The sequence below is a fragment of the Phyllobates terribilis genome, unplaced genomic scaffold (assembly GCF_046119375.1).
Source record: "Phyllobates terribilis strain yellow unplaced genomic scaffold, ASM4611937v1 Scaffold_10__3_contigs__length_209671492, whole genome shotgun sequence".
In the NCBI taxonomy this organism is placed as follows: Eukaryota; Metazoa; Chordata; class Amphibia; order Anura; family Dendrobatidae; genus Phyllobates; species Phyllobates terribilis.
In genome coordinates this window covers 189,841,917-189,864,354 of record NW_027362770.1, presented here as the reverse complement: position 1 = coordinate 189,864,354, position 22,438 = coordinate 189,841,917, and positions in this window count along the sequence as shown.

Below are 22,438 nucleotides of genomic sequence, written 5' to 3'. Positions count from 1 at the left end.
TTTCTGTCTGTCTTTCTGTCTGTCTGTCTGTCCAGGAAATCCCGCGTCGCTCATTGGTCCGGCAGCGGCCAATCAGCGCCGCGGGATTTCTGAAAAAAGATGGCGGCCTTTAGCGGCTCATCTGCGGGACGGAGCTCAGCGGCAATGCAGCCGGGAGATGACCGGCGCGAGGCGCTCATCTCCCGGCCGGTAGCAGCGGAAGGACCGCCGGCGTCGCTGACCTCCATGCGGAAGGGAGGACCGGGGAGCGGCGCTGCGGGTCGGGATACTTCTGCTGCGAGCGCCCGCTCATGTCCCGGGTTCTCGCAGTGCAAGTACCCGCACAGGCAGCGCCTCTCCCCGGTGCTCACCAAGACGATTCGATGATTGGTCGCGGTCTTCGGACCCGACCAATCACTGATCTTACCGCAAAAGTTAAACACCGCTGTGCTGATTGGTCGCGGACGCTGCCCGCGACCAATCACCGATGTGGAGCCAAGATCGGTGATTGGTCGCGGACGATATTTAAATTTGGCGCCCAAATCGGTGATTGGTCGCGGGCAGCGTCCGCGACCAATCAGCACAGTAGTGTTTAACTTTGGCGGCAAGATCAGTGATTGGTTGCGGGCCAAGACGGCGACCAATCACCGATTTGTGAGGCACATTTAAATAGCGGCCGCGACCAATTGGATGTCAGCGCCGCTCCCCGGTCCTCCCTTTACACCCTAGCCGCATGGATGTCAGCGCCGCTGCCTGTGCGGCTACTTCCGCTGCGAGAACCCGGGACATGAGCGGGCGCTCGCAGCAGAAGTATCCCGACCCGCAGCGCCGCTCCCCGGTCCTCCCTTCACACCCTAGCCGCTGATGTCCCCACAGTATCCGCATGATGTTACAAAGGTCCGGACATTTGTGTTAAAAATTGCTGATTGGTCGCTGGCGCTGCCCGCGACCAATCACCGATTTGGGCGGCAAATTTAAATATCGGCCGCGACCAATCACCGATCTTGGCTCCACATTTAAACACCGCTGTGCTGATTGGTCGCGGACGCTATTTAAATGTGGCGCCAAAATTGGTGATTGGTCGCGCCCAGCGTCGGCGACCAATCAGCACAGCGGTGTTTAAATGTGGAGCCAAGATCGGTGATTGGTCGAAGGACGATATTTAAATTTGCCACCCAAATCGGTGATTGGTTGCGGGCAGCACCAGCGACCAATCAGCGATTTTTAACACAAATGTCCGGACCTTTGTAACACCATGCAGATACTGTGGGGACATCAGCGGCTAGGGTGTCAAGGGAGGACCGGGGAGCGGCGCTGTGGGTCGGGATACTTCTGCTGCGAGCAGTCGCTCATGTCCCGGCTTCTCGCAGCGGAAGTAGCCGCACAGGCAGCGCCGCTCCCCGGTCCTCACTAATACGATTCCGCTCCCCGCTCCTCACCAATATGATTCGCTGATTGGTCGCGCTCTCCGCACGCGACCAATCAGTGATCTTGGCGCTAAAGTTAAACACCGCTCTGCTGATTGGTCGCGGTGGCCGGCCGCGACCAATGAACGAGATGGGCGGCAAATTTAAACGCCTCTCTGCTGATTGGTCGCAGCCGACCACCGCGACCAATCAGTGAGAGGGCTGGCAAATTTAAACGCCGCTGTGCTGATTGGTCGCGGCTGGCCACCGCGACCAATCAGTGAGATGTCCGGCAAACTTAAATGCCGATCTGCTGATTAATCGCGGCCGGCCACCGCGACCAATCAGTGAGATGGGCGGCAAATTTAAACGCCGCTCTGCTGATTGGTCGCGGCCGGCCACCGCGACCAATCAGCGATATTGCCGGCAAATTTAAACGCCGCTCTGCTGATTGGTCGCGGTGGCCGGCCGCGACCAATCAGCGAGATGGTCGGCAAATCTAAACGCCGCTCTGCTCATTGGTCACGGTGGCCGGCCGCGACCAATCAGCGAGATGGACGGCACATTTAAAAGCAGCTCTGCTGATTGGTCGCGGTGGCCGGCCGCAACCAATCAGCGATATAGGCTGCAAATTTAAATGCCGCTCTGCTGATTGGTCGCGGTGGCCGACCGCGACCAATCAACGAGAAGGGCGGCAAATTTAAACGCCGCTCTGCTGATTGGTCGCGGTGGCCGGCCGCGACCAATCAACGAGATGTCCGGCAAACTTAAATGCCGCTCTGCTGATTAATCGCGGCCGGCCACCGCGACCAATCAGCGAGATTTTGGTCGATTTTATCGCCAAATTTAAACAAGCTCTCCGGTCCTCACTAACACAGTTCGCTGATTGGTCGCGGCCGCCACCCGTGACCAATCACTGATATTGCCGCCAAATTTAAACACCGCTCTGCTGATTGCGCCCGGTCGGCCGCATACCTATTCTAGTATACCCGATGCGTTAGAATCGGGCCACCATCTAGTCAAAATATAAAATAAATTAATCAGCTCGGTAAACGGCGTAACGAGACAAAAAAAAAAATCCAGAATTATGTTTCTTTTGCCAATAAAATGCAATAAGAGGCGATCAAAACATAGTATTTGCCCCAAAATGGAATCAGTACCATCAGCTCAGGGTGCAAAAAATAATCCATCGCCCAGCCCCAGATACCAAAAATGTAAAACCTTACGGGTCTTGGAAAATGGCGACATAAGCAAAATTATTATTTTTTTCCTACAACTTTTTTAATATCTTTTCACCTTTTAAATAACAACAAAAAACTATACATGTTTGACATCTGCGTAATTGTACCGATCTGGAGAATTATATTGACAGGTTAGTTTTACCATATATTGAACATGGTAAGTAAAAAAAACAAAAAAAAAACAATTGTGGAACTGCATTCTGTTTTCAATTTCAATTTCAATGCACTTAGAATTTTTTTCTTATTTTACAGTACTCTATATGGGGAAATCAATTGTGTTATTGGAAAGTACAACTTGTCCCGCAAAAAAACAAGCCCTCATATGGCCATAAAAAAAGTTATGGCTCTTGGAATAAGGGGAGGAAAAAAACAAAAAACATAGAAAATCATCAGTTCACGAAGGGGTTAAAATAAGAGAGAAAAATTCCCACTTTCGACTTGGTGACAGGTCCTCGTTCACACGTCGTCATTTGATAGATAGAAGTCAAAAGATGATTTCTATAGATCTAAAAAAAGCCTCTTCGTTTCCCTTCCCCGAATGTTCCTCTGTTCATTCCTCTAAGCCCCATCTGGTTCATCGACTTCCATTGTCCTAATTTAGGTTAAATCTCGGTTGCAGTCAGAAAAGGACACCCGGGTTCTCGCGGCAGAACGATCCTCTTAAAGAACACGACACTCAAGGTAATAAGGACTTGACATAGAAATGAGACAAGACTGTGTCGTCGCACCTTCGGAGTTCTCATTCGAGTTTTGGTTGGATAAATTTGATTATAGAAACAACTCGTTGTGGGAAATCCACTCCGATCGATGTAATTTTTGATGAACTTAGGTTCATTTAGGTTCAGACGATAACTCACCGAAAATTCTGTTCAGCTACCGATCAGAAGATGTAGACTAAGTCTCCTATAAGTCTGTGTTCATATTTGAGTTGGAGGTGTCTTCATCAGCGTACCAACATGGTGGCAACATTGGCTACCATGTTAATTCATCAGCACCCCGGGATCATGTCGGAGGTGTCTTCATCAGTGTACCAACATGGTGGCAACGTTGGCTACCATGTCAATCCATCAGCACCCCAGGATCATGTTGGAGGTGTCTTCATCAGCGTACCAACATGGTGGCAACATTGGCTACCATGTCAATTTATCAGCACCCCGGGATCATGTCGGAGGTGTCTTCATCAGCGTACCAACATGGTGGCAACGTTGGCTACCATGTCAATCCATCAGCACCCCAGGATCACGTTGGAGGTGTCTTCATCAGCGTACCAACATGGTGGCTACGTTGGCTACCATGTCAATCCATCAGCACCCCAGGACCATGTTGGAGGTGTCTTCATCAGTGTACCAACATGGTGGCAATGCTGGCTACCATGTCAATCCATCAGCACCCCAGAATCATGTTGGAGGTGTCTTCATCAGCATACCAACATGGTGGCAACGTTGGCCACCATGTCAATCCATCAGCACCCCAGCATCATGTTGGAGGTGTCTTCATCAGCGTACCAACATGGTGGCAACGTTGGCCACCATGTCAATCCATCAGCACCCTGGGATCATGTTGTAGAAGGAGGAAATTGTGGCCACTGGAACGTGTCACTTAAAGTATTGACAGTCCCATCTTACTGGTTCAGCAGCAGCAATCTGAGCCAGCTCTAATTGCTGCTGTTAGAGGCAGGTAAGAGCTGTATAACACAGCCGGCACCTGATCTGTGCTTGGAGAAGGCAACCTGACATTGACGTATATGTACAATATGTACAAAAACCAATAAAGTGAGAATTACAAACACATAATATATTTTGCGACAAAATCTGTATATGTGAATTATGTCCACAAGAAGTTGTATATTCCTGACATTACTGATCCTGAGCTATGTGGATATATTCTGACCTGGTACCTGATTGGTTGCTAGTTGCTCCATTAACTGCTTCACTCTTTTTTTTCCATACTGTGCAACCAATCAGGTACCAGATATCCTATAAAAGGTCCTATAGTTATATGGGCGTATATAACATTAGAAAGCCAACAAAGGTACTCCCATGATTAAACAAATAGATTCTTTATTGAAAATGCATGTAATCACAAACATATAAAAACAGTTAAAAAGGAGTTGAACTGCAGTCCAAAGAAATGTCAATCATTAAAAATATTAAGAGAAGATATATGAATCACATATACATAAAGGTATTCCTTAAAGGCAAGAAAGATGTAATGTCTCCATCTAGTGGTCAAACATATATGTGCATACCAGTAGTGAAAAAAGACTCAATTAGACTGCACTAGTGATGAGCGAGCATGCTCGGGTGCTCGCCGAGTATCTTCAGCGTGCTCGGGTGTTATGTTTGAGTCACTCCGTGCTCATGATTTGCGACTGTTTGACAGATTAAATACATGTGAGGAATACCTGTTTCTTAGGCATTCCTCACATGTATTAAAGCTGTCAAACAGTCGCAAATCATGCACACGGAATGACTCAAACATAACACCCGAGCACGCTGAAGATACTAGGCGAGCACCCGAGCATGCTCGCCGAAAGGGTTAACAGAACACACTCACTCATCACTAATCTGCACCCAATGTATAATCACATCAGAATAAGGCTCTATATGTTTTATAATAAGGATCACTTTTACAGTGAGTGGCTTCACAAGTAAGTAAAATTATAGTGGATACAATAGCAATAATGAAGTGCAAGTGCTTAAATCTTAATAGATCCTTATCTGGTTACATACCTATACCATGGAGGTGGGTACAAGGTTCTCATACATGCCTAACTATAATAATAATAATAATAATAATAAAAATAATAACTTAATGCTCATGGGTTCCAAGGGATACCACAAAACTTATCAAAAATGTAAAGTGCAAGTGCTTAAATCTGATAAGAAACCATCCAAACACATGAGCATTAGTTCAAAATAGAAGTAGCCGTAAAAGCATTTTAAAAACCGACAGACATTTCATATTTAGTACTCTGAACACTTTTACATGAACACATGGAGAGTCCGCACCAGGGATCCCCCATACGTAGCACCCATAATCATCCACACATTCATCTGTCCCTATCCATATACAAATGATCATGCAGACAACAAGCACATAAGCATAATAAATATAGCCCATATGATCATGATGTATCACAAAGGCTCAGAATATATTTATACACTACAAGTCTAGACCATATGAGTATAAATACAATCAAAAAGCTATTTAAATGTATAAACATATACATGTACACAATCGTGTGTGTGCATATATGCATCAAGAGTTGTGAAGGGATATTCAGCGAGTCCCCATGAATATAAAAGTTGTGAGAGGACATGCATAAATCAGATGAATATTTATTTACTAGATGGTGGCCCGATTCGAACGCATCGGATATTCTAGAATATGTATGTGGCCGACCGGGCGCAATCAGAAGAAAGTTGTTTAAATTTGCCGCCAAAATCGCTGATTGGTTGCGGACCCCCTTCTATCCTTTCTCCGGCCTCTCGTGCCCCACCAGTGACCACGCTTCTGTCCAGCTGCCTCGGGCCTTCTCTTGGTGAAACTTGGCGCCAGTTTCCCTGACCCTATGTGGTGCCTTCCTAGCGGGTAAGGCAGGGGGTCGCACCAATAGATGATTACGACCTCCGGTTTTTGGCTGAGGGATAATTTACCTCCACCAACTTGGGAATCCGGTACCCTTCCACGACCTGACCCTTCACCCGATATAACGCGGGTTTGCAACGGTTGCTGTCCGTTCTGCTCTCTCTTAGGGTCCCTTCTGCCTTCTTGTTTCTGGAGCCTTTCTACTCCTCTGTCTCTCCACTTTCCTTCCTTCTCCTTCTTCTCTCTGGCCCCGGCCTTTTCTCTAGGCCTGCCTCGTGGAGCTGAGCTCAGGCTGAGCCACAGCTCCCTGTCAGCCCTCTCTGGCTGAACTACTTCTCTCAACTGAACACTGACTAAAGATGGCTCCCACCTTTTATCTGCCTCTGTGTCTGAGCCCAGGTGACCTGCACCCAATGAGCTCCTTCCTATGCTCCAGAAACCGTCCCCTCTGCTCCTTTATCATTGGGTTCTCTCCCCCCTCCCCACTCCAGCCAGGGACATGATCAGTTGTGCCTGTAATTATATGGGAGCACCGTCGATCTGTCCCCCGGAAATGGGGAGTGTGTAAGTGTATGTATGCAGCTAGCTGAGCCCTGGTCCACACTCCATCCTTACCTGGGAGTGGAATATCACACCTCTGGTTGAGGTGCAATACCCCTGTAGCAACCGAACCCTCGGGGCGCTACATTCCCCCCTGGTAAACCACAGCACGTCCTTGGGCTGGAACAAGCAAAAGACAATTCAAGAACATGCAATTTTATGTATCCATATACAAAACCATAAACCATTATTATTCATTCCTTTATGGGAGGCAACTTTTCTCTTTTCCAACACTTTTCTTTACTATGACATTATAAGTGTAGCGTCGGCGTCCCTGCCTCCTGCTAGGCAGGGACGCTGTTCCCCTCACCTCTCCGCTCCGTGCCCGGCGTCTTCCTCCCGCTCTGCTGGCAGCGCGCGCTGCTTCCCGGCCACTGTGCTTAGGGCGCGCGCGCGCTCCCCCTCTCTTAAAGGGGCCGCGCGCGTCGTCCTAAGGAGTCCCCGGCCAATGGCCGGAGGACTTCACCATATATAAGGCACCTCCTCCAAAATGGAGGTGCCCGAGCAATGCTGTTGCAAAGCCTTCACTCTGCTTCAGTCCTCAGGTCCCGCTACCAGTTACCTGCCAGTCACCTGCCAGATTCCTGCTTGATACTTGCCTGATATCCGCTTACCTGCTTGCAAGCCTGCGGTCCGATGGTCTGCCTTCCGACACCTGTCAGTCTGTCTATGGACCAGCCTGCCCGCTCACCTGGGAGCGCTCACCTGCTACCTGCCTGCTAGCCTACCTGGAGGCTCTGCCGTCACTTGCCGTGACCACCTGCCTGTCCAGAGACTCTTGCCCGCTCACCTGGGAGCGTCCACCTGCTACCTGCCTGCTAGCCTACCTGGAGGCTCTGCCGTCACTTGCCGTGACCACCTGCCTGTTCAGAGACTCTTGCCCGCTCACCTGGGTGCGCTCGCCTGCTACCTGCCTGCTAGCCTACCTGGAGGCTCTGCCGTCACTTGCCGTGACCACCTGCCCGTCCAGAGACTCTTGCTCACTCACCTGGGAGCGTCCACCTGCTACCTGTCTGCTAGTCTACCTGGAGGTTCTGCCGTCACTTGCTGTGACCACCTGCCTGTCCAGAGACTCTTGCCCGCTCACCTGGGAGCGCTCACCAGCCACCCGCCTGCTGTCCTTCTACCCAGAGACTGTCCCTGTCACTTGCCGTGACTACCTGCCCTTCTATCCAGAGACTGTCCCTGTCACTTGCCGTGACTACCTGCCCTTCTACCCAGAGACTGTCCCTGTCACTTGCCGTGACTACCTGCCCTTCTACCCAGAGACTGTCCCTGTCACTTGCCGTGACTACCTGCCCGTCTTCCCTGGGAGCCACCCGCTTCCTTACAAGGACCGCCCCCTTGTATAGTTGCTCAGAGGTTCCAACTCCCAGACCCGTTACAATAAGGCATTTTTAATATTACCGGAACTTCTTTTATCAACAACATTTTCACTATTATGTAACTCTTTTAGCAGCATACAAAACTTTTCAGGTAAAACATTTCAATTCTCTTCCTCACTGGCCACTGTGCAACTTGCGACCAGGTGTCCATTTTTTTCAATAAGGTGCAAAACTTCAGCAAACTTTCAAACATGAGGGACTCGTTCGTAAACCCTCAACGTAGGCCCTGGGCGTGGCTGCAGGGCATAGGTGATCCGTTAGTTGGACCACATCTTCGGCCACGCCAAACGAGTTTTTGTCCAGAGGTAGACATTGCAGTAATTTTATAAAACCAATAGGGGGCGCTTTAAGAAGCGCAACTATTTACAGGGGTTGGCCGCTCCCAGTTCTCGGCCGGATGGGAAAGGGGAATGGCTGCTCTCAGTCCTCAGCCAGGTGGGGAAGAGGGATGGCTGCTCTCAGTCCTCAGCCAGGTGACTTGGGGGTTAACTTTGAAAGGGCAACAGTCCCAACGGTGGCAACAAAAACAGTTCCTTGTACACACTTGCTCATTAGTAACGGTATCCTCCTGATGCTCCTCCTTCCTCCTCGTACTGATCTTCAGACCCGTCCGGGCCTTTTTGGTACTCGGGTTCTGGTTCGGGGTGCTGCTCCTCTCTTATCCTCTGGACATGAAGGGCATACCATCCCTTTAGGCCTCAGTGTCGGGTGTAGGACACCAAGTCTCCTGGAAACAGATCCCTTTCCGGGTGGCCTTCTGGCAGGTGGCTCTCCACATCTCTCCGGGTAACGAACACATCCGTGTCCGTGGTCGAGTCTCGGATGAAACCCCATCCCTGCTCCTGCTGGAACTTGACTACGGTCCCGATGATTCTGGGACCTCGCGCAGCCTGGGGGTCTCGTCGGACGCGCATCTTCTGCTCCGCGCTCCGGGCCTGCAACTGTTCCTGCCTCTGTCGTCGTGTCCGCCTCTCCCGCTCGAACTGCGCCACCTGGCGGTGACAGAACTCCCGTCTGCGGGCTGCGGCCGCCCGCGTCTCCTGCGAGAACCCCATGAGGTCTTCTCCTGTCGGGTCCCACTCATATTGGACCTCCTCGACCGGGAGCTGGGGAACTTCAACAGGCCGTGGGTCAGGCGGGAGTGAAAGCAGAGGAGCTCTGGCCTCCGCGGGCAGGCTTCCCCGGAGACTAGGGTGGATCCACCCAGGTGGTGGAGGGACTGGCTCTCCATCCGGACCGGACAGTTGGGCATACAGGTCCGCGCCCAGGGGTGGTGGTTTCGAGACCGGGGGCGCACGCGGTTGGGAGGCGCCTAGGGTGGTCAGGCCTTGCGACCGGGCCTGGAGCGGACTGCTTCCTACCACGTCTGGGGTCCGAGGGCACGACGGGGGGCGTGGTTCAGCGGCGGCCTTCGCGGTTTGCGGCCCAGGTGTTTGCGGCGGGAGCGTGGAAGCTGCAGCAGCTCCCGGGACTTCTGGCTCCACAGCGGGATCCAGGGGTAAGGCTACGGTGTCAGGACCCGGGGCAGGGGCGTCCGCTTTACTTGCCTCCTCTGCAGCGTCGTCCTCGGCCTCTGGTCTCCTCTCTCCGTCCTCGGGGGCAGGCGCGCTGCCGGTTGCTGGCAGTGTCTCTCGCTGCCAGGCCGCGACCCGCCGGGCCATTTCCTCTCTCCACCCGGCGACGACGTCCCTCTGCGCTCGGACCATCCTCCAGTCCAGCTCCTCCAGCGCAGTCCGCAGGAACTCAGGGTCTTCTGCGGGGAGCTGAGCCATTAGCTCCGTGAGGCTGTACGGGGCCGCCTCGGCCTGCAGCAGGCTGCTTGCCAGGGTGCTGGAGTTGACGCTCCTCTCCATCTCCGGGTGCGGCGAGACTGATCCAAACCACACCCTGCCCCGCGGTTTTCTTCTCTTTCCGCCCCTGTTGGGGGTGGTCCTGGGGCAATCTGCTGACAATCACTCTCAGGGGCAGCCCCCCCACCTTGATGGACATCTCTACAGCCGCACTCATGGCTGTTGGGGGTGGGCTCCTTCTTTGGCGCCATTCTGGGACCTGGCCCACGATGGGAGGTGGCTTCCTGTTATCTTTTTGCGCGCACATTATGGCGTCCGTTCTGCCGGGGCAGGCGCCATTTTCAATACAGTGAAACAGTCTCTTTTCAGGCACGCAATACCCGTTTGTGGCGGGTTGGTCACAATCCTGCCGACTACGCCAAAGCTGACTCGCCCCCTGGGCCGTGGGGCACCCGGAACCGGGTTTCAGTGCGATGATTGGGGTAGTAGTGGCAACCCGATCCCATGGCCCAGGGTGGTCAGACTTAATGCTGTGGCAGTCTATTTTTAGAGCTCTGAATGTCCGACTACGCCACCCGTGGATTGCGGTCAAGGATGACCGCCGCTGCAAGGCAGACCACTGAGGCTGGTGCTAGTGTGCAGCACAGGGATAGGATAACTCCCCACGGGAAGAGTATAGCCTCAGGGCAGTGTAAGAGGATGCTGGGGGTGGTGGTGCAGGCGCAGCATAAATAACACAGAGTCCAATGGTGCAGTTCAGGTCTTTTACTCACAGTTGGTTTCCAAGTCACTTCTGTCAGCAATGACTGCCCAAGCAGTGCTGCGTCCACCAGGTGAGGGGCTCGATCAACCCCCAGGTAGTTCAGAAGTATGGCACAGGACCCCCTTCTATCCTTTCTCCGGCCTCTCGTGCCCCACCAGTGACCACGCTTCTGTCCAGCTGCCTCGGGCCTTCTCTTGGTGAAACTTGGCGCTAGTTTCCCTGACCCTATGTGGTGCCTTCCTAGCGGGTGTAACAAGGGGTCGCACCAATAGATGATTGCGACCTCCGGTTTTTGGCTGAGGGATAATTTACCTCCACCAACTTGGGAAATCCGGTATCCTTCCACGACCTGACCCTTCACCCGATATAACGCGGGTTTGCAACGGTTGCTGTCCGTTCTGCTCTCTCTTAGGGTCCCTTCTGCCTTCTTGTTTCTGGAGCCTTTCTACTCCTCTGTCTCTCCTCTTTCCTTCCTTCTCCTTCTTCTCTCTGGCCCCGGCCTTTTCTCTAGGCCTGCCTTGTGGAGCTGAGCTCAGGCTGAGCCACAGCTCCCTGTCAGCCCTCTCTGGCTGAACTACTTCTCTCAACTGAACACTGACTAAAGATGGCTCCCACCTTTTATCTGCCTCTGTGTCTGAGCCCAGGTGACCTGCACCCAATGAGCTCCTTCCTATGCTCCAGAAACCGTCCCCTCTGCTCCTACATCACTGGGTTCTCTCCCCCCTCCCCACTCCAGCCAGGGACATGGTCAGTTGTGCCTGCAATTATATGGGAGCACCGTCGAGCTGTCCCCCGGAAATGGGGAGTGTGTAAGTGTATGTATGCAGCTAGCTGAGCCCTGGTCCATACTCCATCCTTACCTGGGAGTGGAATATCACACCTCTGGTTGAGGTGCAATACCCCTGCAGCAACCGAACCCTCGGGGCGCTACACATACACCCCCTATACATATACATACACCCCCGTGTGCGCTTGTATACCAGTGACTGGTGGAAAAAATATAAGAGAGTGAAAATGGTGACACAAAAATAAGTCCCTATGAACCAAGGGAGAAAGTGTGAACAAATAAAACAACGCGAGTTTAAACCAATATAATTCTGAAGCGGGATGAAAGAACTGTCCCATATGTTCCTCACAAGGTCTTCAAGGATTGTGGTGGATCAGGAGCAGAATTGATGTAAAAAAAAGCTAAAAACATAAAGATAAAACCACAGAATAAATAACAAACTTTTATTAAAAACAATCTACTCAATTAAAGAAAAGGGGCAAAAACTTCTCTGCAGTTCAACTTCTTTTTAACTGTTTTCTGTTTTTTTTGTGATGACATGCATTCTCAATAAAGAATCTATTTGTTTAATTATGGGAGCATCATTGTTGGCTTTCCAATCAGGTGCCCGGTCAGAAAATATTCAATTGGCAACCTATTAGATACCAGATCAAACGGTAACCAATCAGGTACTAACTCACAGGTACCAGCTCTCACTTCTCTATGCACATGGGGAAAATGCCATATTTTACTAGTCGTCGTCCTCCCTATTTACTAATCACTCTCCTTTCCATTTTTCAAGTCACTGTTTTCTTTATTTACTAGTCACTCTCCTCCCTATTTTACTAGTCACTGCCCTCCCTATTTTACTAGTCGCCATCCTCCCTATTTTACTAGTCGCTGTCCTCCCTATTTTACTAGTCGCCGTCCTCCTTATTTTATTAGCCGTTGTCTTCCCCATATTACTAGTCGCCGTCCTCCCTATTTTACTAGTCGCCGTCCTCCCTATTTTACTAGTCGCCGTCCTCCCTATTTTACTAGTCGCCATCCTTCCTATTTTACTAGTCATCATCCTCCCTATTTTACTAGTCACCATCCTCCCTATTTTACTAGTCATCATCCTCCCTATTTTACTAGTCGCCATCCTCCCTATTTTACTAGTCGTTATCCTCCCTATTTTACTAGTCGCCGTCCTCCTTATTTTACTAGTCGCTGTCCTCCCTATTTACTAGTCGCCGTCCTCCCTATTTACTAGTCGCCGTCCTCCTTATTTTACTAGTCGCCGTCCTCCCTATTTACTAGTCGCCGTCCTCCCTATTTACTAGTCGCCGTCCTCCCTATTTTACTAGTCGCCATCCTTCCTATTTTACTAGTCATCATCCTCCCTATTTTACTAGTCACCATCCTCCCTATTTTACTAATCATCATCCTCCCTATTTTACTAGTCGCCATCCTCCCTATTTTACTAGTCGTTATCCTCCCTATTTTACTAGTCGCCGTCCTCCTTATTTTACTAGTCGCCGTCCTCCCTATTTACTAGTCGCCGTCCTCCCTATTTACTAGTCACCGCCTCCCCTATTTTACTAGTCATTATCCTCCCTATTTACTAGTCACTGCCCTCCCTATTTTACTAGTCGCCGTCCTCCCTATTTTACTAGTCACTGCCCTCCCTATTTTACTAGTCGCCGTCCTCTCTTTTTTACTAGTCACTGCCCTCCCTATTTTTCTAGTCGCCATCCTCCCTTTTTTACTAGTCACCGCCCTTCCTATTTTACTAGTCACCGTCCTCCCCTTTTTACTAGTCACTGCCCTCCCTATTTTTCTAGTCGCCATCCTTCCTATTTTACTAGTCACTGCCCTCCCTATTTTTCTAGTCGCCGTCCTCCCTTTTTTACTAGTCACTGCCCTCCCTATTTTTCTAGTCGCCATCCTTCCTATTTTACTAGTCACTGCCCTCCCTATTTTTCTAGTCGCCATCCTTCCTATTTTACTAGTCACTGCCCTCCCTATTTTACTAGTCGCCATCCTCCCTATTTTACTAGTCACTGACCTCCCTTTTTTGCAAGTCACTGCCCTCCCTATTTTACTAGTCGCCATCCTTCCTATTTTACTAGTCACTGCCATCCCTATTTTACTAGTCACTGCCCTCCCTATTTTACTAGTCGCCGTCCTCCCTATTTTACTAGTCACTGCCCTCCCTATTTTACTAGTCGCCGTCCTCTCTTTTTTACTAGTCACTGCCCTCCCTATTTTTCTAGTCGCCATCCTCCCTTTTTTACTAGTCACCGCCCTTCCTATTTTACTAGTCGCCGTCCTCCCCTTTTTACTAGTCACCGCCCTCCCTATTTTACTAGTCGCCGTCCTCCCTTTTTTACTAGTCACTGCCCTCCCTATTTTTCTAGTCGCCATCCTTCCTATTTTACTAGTCACTGCCCTCCCTATTTTTCTAGTCGCCGTCCTCCCTTTTTTACTAGTCACTGCCCTCCCTATTTTTCTAGTCGCCATCCTTCCTATTTTACTAGTCACTGCCCTCCCTATTTTACTAGTCGCCATCCTCCCTATTTTACTAGTCACTGCCCTCCCTTTTTTGCAAGTCACTGCCCTCCCTATTTTACTAGTCACTGCCCTCCCTATTTTACTAGTCGCCATCCTTCCTATTTTACTAGTCACTGCCATCCCTATTTTACTAGTCACTGCCCTCCCTTTTTTGCAAGTCACTGCCCTCCCTATTTTACTAGTCGCCATCCTTCCTATTTTACTAGTCACTGCCATCCCTATTTTACTAGTCACTGCCCTCCCTATTTTACTAGTCGCCATCCTCCCTATTTTACTAGTCACTGCCCTCCCTTTTTTGCAAGTCACTGCCCTCCCTATTTTACTAGTCGCCATCCTCCCTTTTTTACTAGTCGCAGTCCTCCCTATTAATATAAATGCCGGGATACCAGGAAGGTGGATTTACTCTGCGCTACTGAATTTTCAATTGAGAATTAAGAGACCAAGAATTGTTAAAAGTGATTTAATGTCACACATTCACACTGCATGGGACACATGTGATGGGATTATACATGTACAGTATCTCAACATTAGAGTGAGTCAGATTATGTATTTTATAGCGAGGACAATGGTTGTGTGAATGGGCATCTATTGGTTTCTGTGCACAGATTATTAGCCACAGAAAATCTTGTGTAGAAACATGAATGCAAGAAGCTTGTACAGTCTGAGCTCTGCACCCTTTTCAGGACATTCTGAATATCTAATACTAGATGGTGGCCCGATTCTAACGCATCGGGTATTCAAGAATATGTATGCGGCCAACCGGGCGCAATCAGCAGAGCAGTGTTTAAATTTGGCGCCAAAATCGCTGATTGGTCGCGGCTGGCGTCTGCGACCAATCAGCAGAGCGTTGTTTAAATTTGGCGCCAATCTCGATGATTGGTCGCGTTCGGCTGCCAGCCGGGACTAATCAGCAGAGCGTTGTTTAAATTTTGCGGCAAAATCGCTGATTGGTCGCGGCTGGCGTCCGCGACCAATCAGCACAGCAGTGTTTAAATGTGTCAGCAAGATCGCTGATCGGTCGCGAGCAGCGTCCGCGACCAATCAGCACAGCAGTGTTTAACTTTTGCGCCAAGATCACTGATTGGTCGCGGCCGGAGACCGCGACCAATCAGCGAATCGCATTGGTGAGGACCGGGGAGCCGAATCGTATTGGTGAGGACCGGGGAGCGCCGCTGCCTGTGCGGCTACTTCCGCTGCGAGAAGCCGGGAGATGAGCGACAGCTCGCAGCAGAAGTATCCCGACCCGCAGCGCCGCTCCCCGGTCCTCCCTTGACACCCTAGCCGCATGGATGTCAGCGCCGCTGCCTGTGGGGCTACTTCCTTCCACTGCGAGAAGCCGGGAGATGAGCGGGCGCTCGCAGCAGAAGTATCCCGACCCGCAGCGCCGCTCCCCGGTCCTCCCTTGACACCCTATTCGCATGGAGGTCAGCGGTGCCGGTGGTCGGGCTGCTTCTGCTGCTAGCGGCCGGGAGATGAGCGCCTCGCGCCGGTCATCTCCCTGCTGCATCGCCGCTGAGCTCCGTCCCGCAGATGAGCCGCTAACGGCCGCCATCTTTTTCCTGAATTCCCGCGGTGCTGATTGGCCGCTGCCGGACCAATCAGCGACGCGGGATTTCCTGGACAGACAGACAGACAGACAGACAGACAGACAGACGGGATAAGACGATTATATATATAGATTTGATCTGCATCTTCAGATCAATGAACTTTTTTGGCACGCAGAGAATTTGCCATTTTGGCTCCGACACTTCTGCTCACTTACCATATCTTCCCGATCTCTGATAGCTCCTGATGTAAGATCCTCCTGTAGACCAATTTTTGTTGAGTAAAACCAGTTCTTAATATCTCGATAGTTCATTTGCAGCTTGCTATCAACCTTTTTTATGGTGGCATATTTTCAATATCTTACTAAACCAGAACATTCCAGCAATGGAAAATGAAGAAAAATAACAAAAGAAGTTTTTACTAACTCAGGGGCTGATGGTCATCTGTATTTTACAGACCTGGACCCAGACCAGGAGGAGCAGAGACATCTGAATTAGCTTGCCTCTGAAGAGCTCTTGTTTTGTTAGCTGGTGATTTGGATGAAAGAACGTGACTTAGTCAAACAAGCATAAAAAGAACATTACAGGCAGGCTCAGACTCACCAGATATCTACCCAAATAATGTGACATGTGGACAGATTTACAGGTTGTATGACTAAAACATTAGGTGGAATGGAGTATTCCGCAGAATTCTCCACTATCGTGATGACCCACTTGTCTCTAGGATGAAGCTGGAGGGATATTGCTTGTGAGAGTTGTACCTCTTTGCATAATTCAGTAAGGCGAGAGCAAAAGAACTATCCATGCGCTTTCTGAACATGGCACAAGCTCCTGCCTATGAAGCTATGTCTTTCATTTCTCTCTACATTGCAAACTAGACTGATCCTCGATGGACATATGTTAAATATACTTATTTTGTATATTTATTTATTCAGGACTTCTTACCAGATGCGATACTTCAAAGAAAATGTTACGATAATTCTTAGAAGAAATGTAGTGGTTTATTGGATTATCCATTAAAAATAACCATTGCAGTAAAACTTGAAATGGATGAAGTAGTTACAAAGAAATTGTCCATTTGTCCATAATTAGTTCATTAGTTGAAGTTCATCCATATTTTCCTGGATTCTGAGTGATAGTTTACAACTGTCTGTCTTAATATCATGGCTGCACGTGTATCAGGCCTATAGAAGTACATGTCAGCTGCTCAGCGTACAGATCTTCGAATGAATAGTCAAGTGAAGAGAAGAGCGACCCTTCCCTGTGTGTCATGTGGTTTATATATGTCTCATATAGCTCCTGTTTCTAGATATGGCGCTACCATCTACTCTGAGCTAAGTGGACAGAAATAAACTAAATGTCGTCAGAAAACCTTCCATGAGGGTGAAGCAATGTAGCAGTACTGAACTGATATTAGATACTAATATGTGATCATTTAACAACATAAAAATCAAAGATAATCAAAGACCAGCAACATCACAAGCAGAGGCAGATCTGGAATGAAGATTAAAATCAACATTTGCACCATTCAAAAATTCAGAGGTTATCTCCAGGAATGATTTCTTTGACACTTAACCACTGGTTTTGCCACATTTTTTGCAGCAGTTTTCACATTGCTGGTTTGCACGGGATTAAGTCAGCACAGATTTTATCAGGTGGATGTATACAAGAATATGGTGCTTGATTAACAGGAAGCAGAGATCTTAAAAATAGAAAAAGTAAGTTGTGTAACTTTTTATTCTACAATTAAGTGTCATTTACATAAGCTCCTTTAAGACCTGATTCCCATTGAGCCATCTCCACCTTCCAATCATCAGAATGATCACACGCTGTGTTTCTTATCATTGTTTTTTTTTTATTACATATAAATCATAATAACAAAAAGTCAATCGTTGATCTGTAAGGATTAATCACAAAATAACATGATATCTGTCCACAACATGGCAGACTATGGTGACATTTTGAAGCCTTGTTCTGCAATTACAGATGTTAATTATAGGTGAATTCTGGTAACACATGGATGTGCTGCACCACGAAGCCCATTACCTACTACCAAATTATCATGGAGCCCCAATATATCATAAACAGGAAAGCAAGATCATATATTCAGTGTAATTATCTCATCGATGCTCAGTCATATCCATACCTCTGTATACCCCCCAAATCTCATTGATGAGAACAGCTGTACATATAGTATGTGTGTATGCATTAATTAGCTGCAGAGTGACAAAACTCTTCCGACTCATTGTTTATTTTATGTGGGACTCCAGAGTTTTTCTATGAGATGCAGCTTCAAATTTTTAGAATCTTATAGGGAGAAACCTATCACAAGCAGAAGGCAGGGAAACAAGCTGAAGCTGCAACACTTAGAATACACTGCAGTGTGAGATTAAGTCAAATGTCTCTAAGCTCTCATTGCCTTGATGCCTCAGAGCAGAGCAGGCCAAAGCATAGGCACCAGTTCAACAAACTCTTTTCACCACAAAGCTAAACTGGAATGTAAAAATAAAAAATGTTCACACAATGGTGTTGCTAGTAACTTAGAAACTTTTCATATTTTTATGCCAGCTCTACAAACCTTATTAAAAATGGGGAGAACTTAGTGGAAGGCGGCTTGGCATAACGTGGCCCTACATTATTTATGCCACATCTAATTTACACCATGTAAATTATAGTAGAAATATACGATTCAAATTCTGGAACATGTACAAATTAATTAAGAGATGCGCTCCTGAATTTGGTGCATTTTACTCCAGTGCACCTGGGATCCAAACTGGCGTATCAAATAGCAGTCTTGATTAATTATCCCCCACACCCAAGTGCAACTCAAGGAAACCACTAACATATGTACAAGTCATTTCTTTTCTGCCATGTTGAAGGTGTCCATAACCTTAAATGGGTTAAGGTTTTTTTTTCCCCCAAAGAACAGCATATATATCACCTATACATAGAATAGCATATAAATGACCCTTATGATCATGAGAACATGGTTCTTAAAGAAGTTGTCCACTACTTCTACATAGATGCTCTATCCTTAGGATAGGGCATCAAGATCTGATTTGCCGGAATCTGACACCCGGCTGTAAGAGAATGAGAAGTCCTAATATTCTGAACAGCCATGTTAAGCCTAGCAGCCATTTTGTTCAGAAGTTTAAGCTATCTAAGTTTTGCAGCTAATGAGATGCATGTTCTGCGCGCTCTCCCCACAATGCAGCCATAAAATGATGTGAGTGCCATTAGCAGGTATGGTTAGTATTAGTGTTGAGCGAGCATGCTCGACACTGCTCGGTACTCGCCCGAGCATCACGCTACTCGGGATGTTCGGCGAGCACCGAGCATTTCTGGGTTACTCGGGCGGGAGATCGGGTCTCCGCCCTGCATGTTTGGCGCCAATGAACATGTGTGTCACCCCAGGCCTGGATGCCACAAATATTAAAGGCTGTGTCTGAGAGCAGGAGGGAGGTTCCCTGGTCAGGGACAATTAGCATGCAGCACCTCCTGTCCCAGGCCAGTAGGGGGAGCTGGCTGCCCCTATAAAATCTGGAACTGGGGGCAGGGTTAGGGAGAACTGGACGACCTAGCTCAGGACTGAGACTAGTCCCAGAAAAAAGGGACAGTTCAGCTGTAGCCGAGGAGTCCGTGAGGCAGAGGACAAGCTGCGAGCCAGGGACAGAGGCGACGAGAGCCGGTCCTGGCTGAGAGAACCACACTACCGGACATTGGGGTCCGAGGCTGTGAGGGTTGCAAGCCCAGCAGCAGAGAACCAACCCGCGAGGGATTTCAGGTCCCTTGGCCTAAGAAGCCTGGAAGCTCCGCCACACAGAGGGACCAGTAAAGCACGGAGAAGCAAAAGGTACCTAAGGCCCGAGTCGCAAGCCATACAGGCGAAGTACACGGCCAGCTCAGGGACGTGGGCTATCACACCACGAAAAGGGGGATAGTCAGCAAGGGCAGAGAGAGAACGGTTGGGCCTTCACACTCACCCTGACCAGTGGGGCTTGCCCGAATGCTCTCAGACACCCAGGCCCATTCCTACCCGGTACTCTTGTTGGGTCAGTAGAATACCTACAATAAAGACCCTGGACTGTTTGAAGCGGACTCTGAACTCTTATTACTGCGGCCTGCACTATCACCCCCAGCATTCACATACGCTGCCCTGAGGCTACACTCTTCCCGTGGGGAGTTATCCTATCCCTGTGCTGTACAGCAACATCAGCCTCAGCGGTCTGCCTAGCAGCGGCAGTCATCCCTGACCGCAATCCACGGGTGGCGTAGTCGGACATTCATAACTCTACAAATAGACTGCCACAGCATTTGGTCTGACCACCCTGAGCCACGGGATCGGGTTGCCACTACTACCCCCATCATCGCACTGAAGCCCGGTTCCGGGTGCCCCACGGCCTAGGGGGACAGTCACATGCAGGGATTGCCAGCCAGTACTGTAATGCCGCAGCCATGTTGTTTGTGGGCATTACAGTGATTGGCTGGCCGCACAGCGTCACCTCGAGTATTTAAAACAGGGCGCCGCCATCTTGGACACAGTCTCTCCGGATCAGACAGTGTAGGGAGAGTGCTGCTGAGTTAGGGAGAGATATATAGTGTGAAATATTTAGTGTAGGGTCTGTAAAGGCTGCCAGAACAAACAAACAGTCCTTCTCAGGACTAATATCCATCCCAGATATCAGGCAGGCAGGCTGTATAGGAGACGCAGTGGTTATACCAGCAAACGCTGCATTACAGTCCTGTGTGCTCCTGTTGCTGAAATTGCTGGACTTAGCTCCAGGTCTCGGGGGCCAGGAAAAATCCTTTTTTTTCATCTAAATCCTCTTTTTTTTTCCCTCCTTCACACTGTACAAATACGCGTCTTATTAACCTTTTGGTGTCCCCCCTCCCAAAAAAAAAAAAAGTGTGACTCTGATTTTTCAGACGCAAATATATCTGTTGAAAATAGTCTGGTGTACGCCAGAGAAACAGAAGTGTGGTTTTGCAGTTCCACAGTTCAAACCTCTGCATTATCCACTTTTGGGCTGTTTGTAACTAAAAAAAACCAGTTTGAGTGTGTCGCTCACTGTTCAGCCGCAAATTTTAAAAAGTCTAGAATACACCAGTAAATTATAACTGTGGTTTTGCTGTTACACGATAAAAAAACTTTATTATCCTGCTTTTGGCATTTTTTGCCCTTAAAAAAAACCTAATAGTGTCTCCCTGATTTTTCAGACACAAATATATCTGTTGAAAATAGTCTGGTGTAGGCTAGATTACTAGAACTGTGGTTTTGCAGTTCCACGGGTCAAATCTCTGTATTATCCTGCTTTTTTGCATTTTTTGCCGTAAAGAAAAACAGTAGTGTCTCCTGATTGTTCAGACACAAATATATCTGTTGAAAACAGTCTGGTGTAGGCCCGAGAAATACAAGGGTGGTTTTGCAGTACCACGGATCAAATCTCTGTATTATCCTGCTTTTTTTGCCGTAAAGAAATACAGTAGTGTCTCCTGATTGTTCAGACACAAATATATTTGTTGAAAATAGTCTGGTGTAGGCCCGAGAAATACAAGTGTGGTTTTGCAGTTCCACAGGATAAATCTCTGTATTATCCTGCTTTTTTGCATTTTTTGCCGTAAAGAAAAACAATAGTGTCTCCTGATTGTTCAGACACAAATATATGTGTTGAAAATAGTCTGGTGTAGGCCAGATTACTAGAAGTGTGGTTTTGCTGTTCCACGGGTCAAATCTCTGTATTATCCTTCTTTTGGCATTTTTTGCCGTAAAGAAAAACAGTAGTGTCTCCTGATTGTTCAGACACAAATACATCTGTTGAAAATAGTCTGGTGTAGGCCAGATTACTAGAACTGTGGTTTTGCAGTTCCATGGGTCAAATCTCTGTATTATCCTGCTTTTTTGCATGTTTTGCCGTAAAGAAAACAGTAGTGTCTCCTGATTGTTCAGACACAAATATATCTGTTGAAAATAGTCTTGTGTAGGCCCGAGAAATACAAGTGTGGTTTTGCAGTTCCACGGGTCAAATCTCTTTATTATCCTGCTTTTTTGCATTTTTTGCTGTAAAGAAAAACAGTAGTGTCTCCTGATTGTTCAGAATCAAATATATCTGTTGAAAATAGTCTGGTGTAGGCCAGATTACTAGAACTGTGGTTTTGCAGTTCCACGGGTCAAATCTCTGTATTATCCTTCTTTTGGCATTTTTTGCCGTAAAGAAAAACAGTAGTGTCTCCTGATTGTTCAGACACAAATATATCTGTTGAAAATAGTCTGGTGTAGGCCCGAGAAATACAAGTGTGGTTTTGCAGTTCCACGGTTCAAACCTCTATATTACCCACTTTTGGGCCATTTTTACCTAAAAAAAAACAGTTTGAGTGTGTCGCTCACTGTTCAGCCACAAATATATCTATTTAAAATTGTCTGGTATACACCAGTAAACAATAACTGTGGTTTTGCCATTCCACGGTAAAAAATCTGTATTATCCAGCTTTTTGTATTTTTTCCGTAAAGAACAACAGTAATAGTTTATCCCTGATTGTTCAGATTGTTTAAAAGAGTCGGGTGTAGGCCAGAGAAATAGAACTGTGGTTTTCCTCTTCCACGGTTCTAATCTACTTTTTATTACCCTTTTTCCATGGATAGTGCGAGTGTAAGCTATTTTACTTCCTTTACAATGGGCAAGGCGCGTGGCAAGGGACGTGGAACTGGACGTTCTGGTGATGGTGCGTGCAGAGAAAGTGGGCCGTGATAAAGGTGAAAATGTGCCACAACCAACAGCCACATCTTCTCGCTCCCACTTCTTGACCGAATTACAAGGGA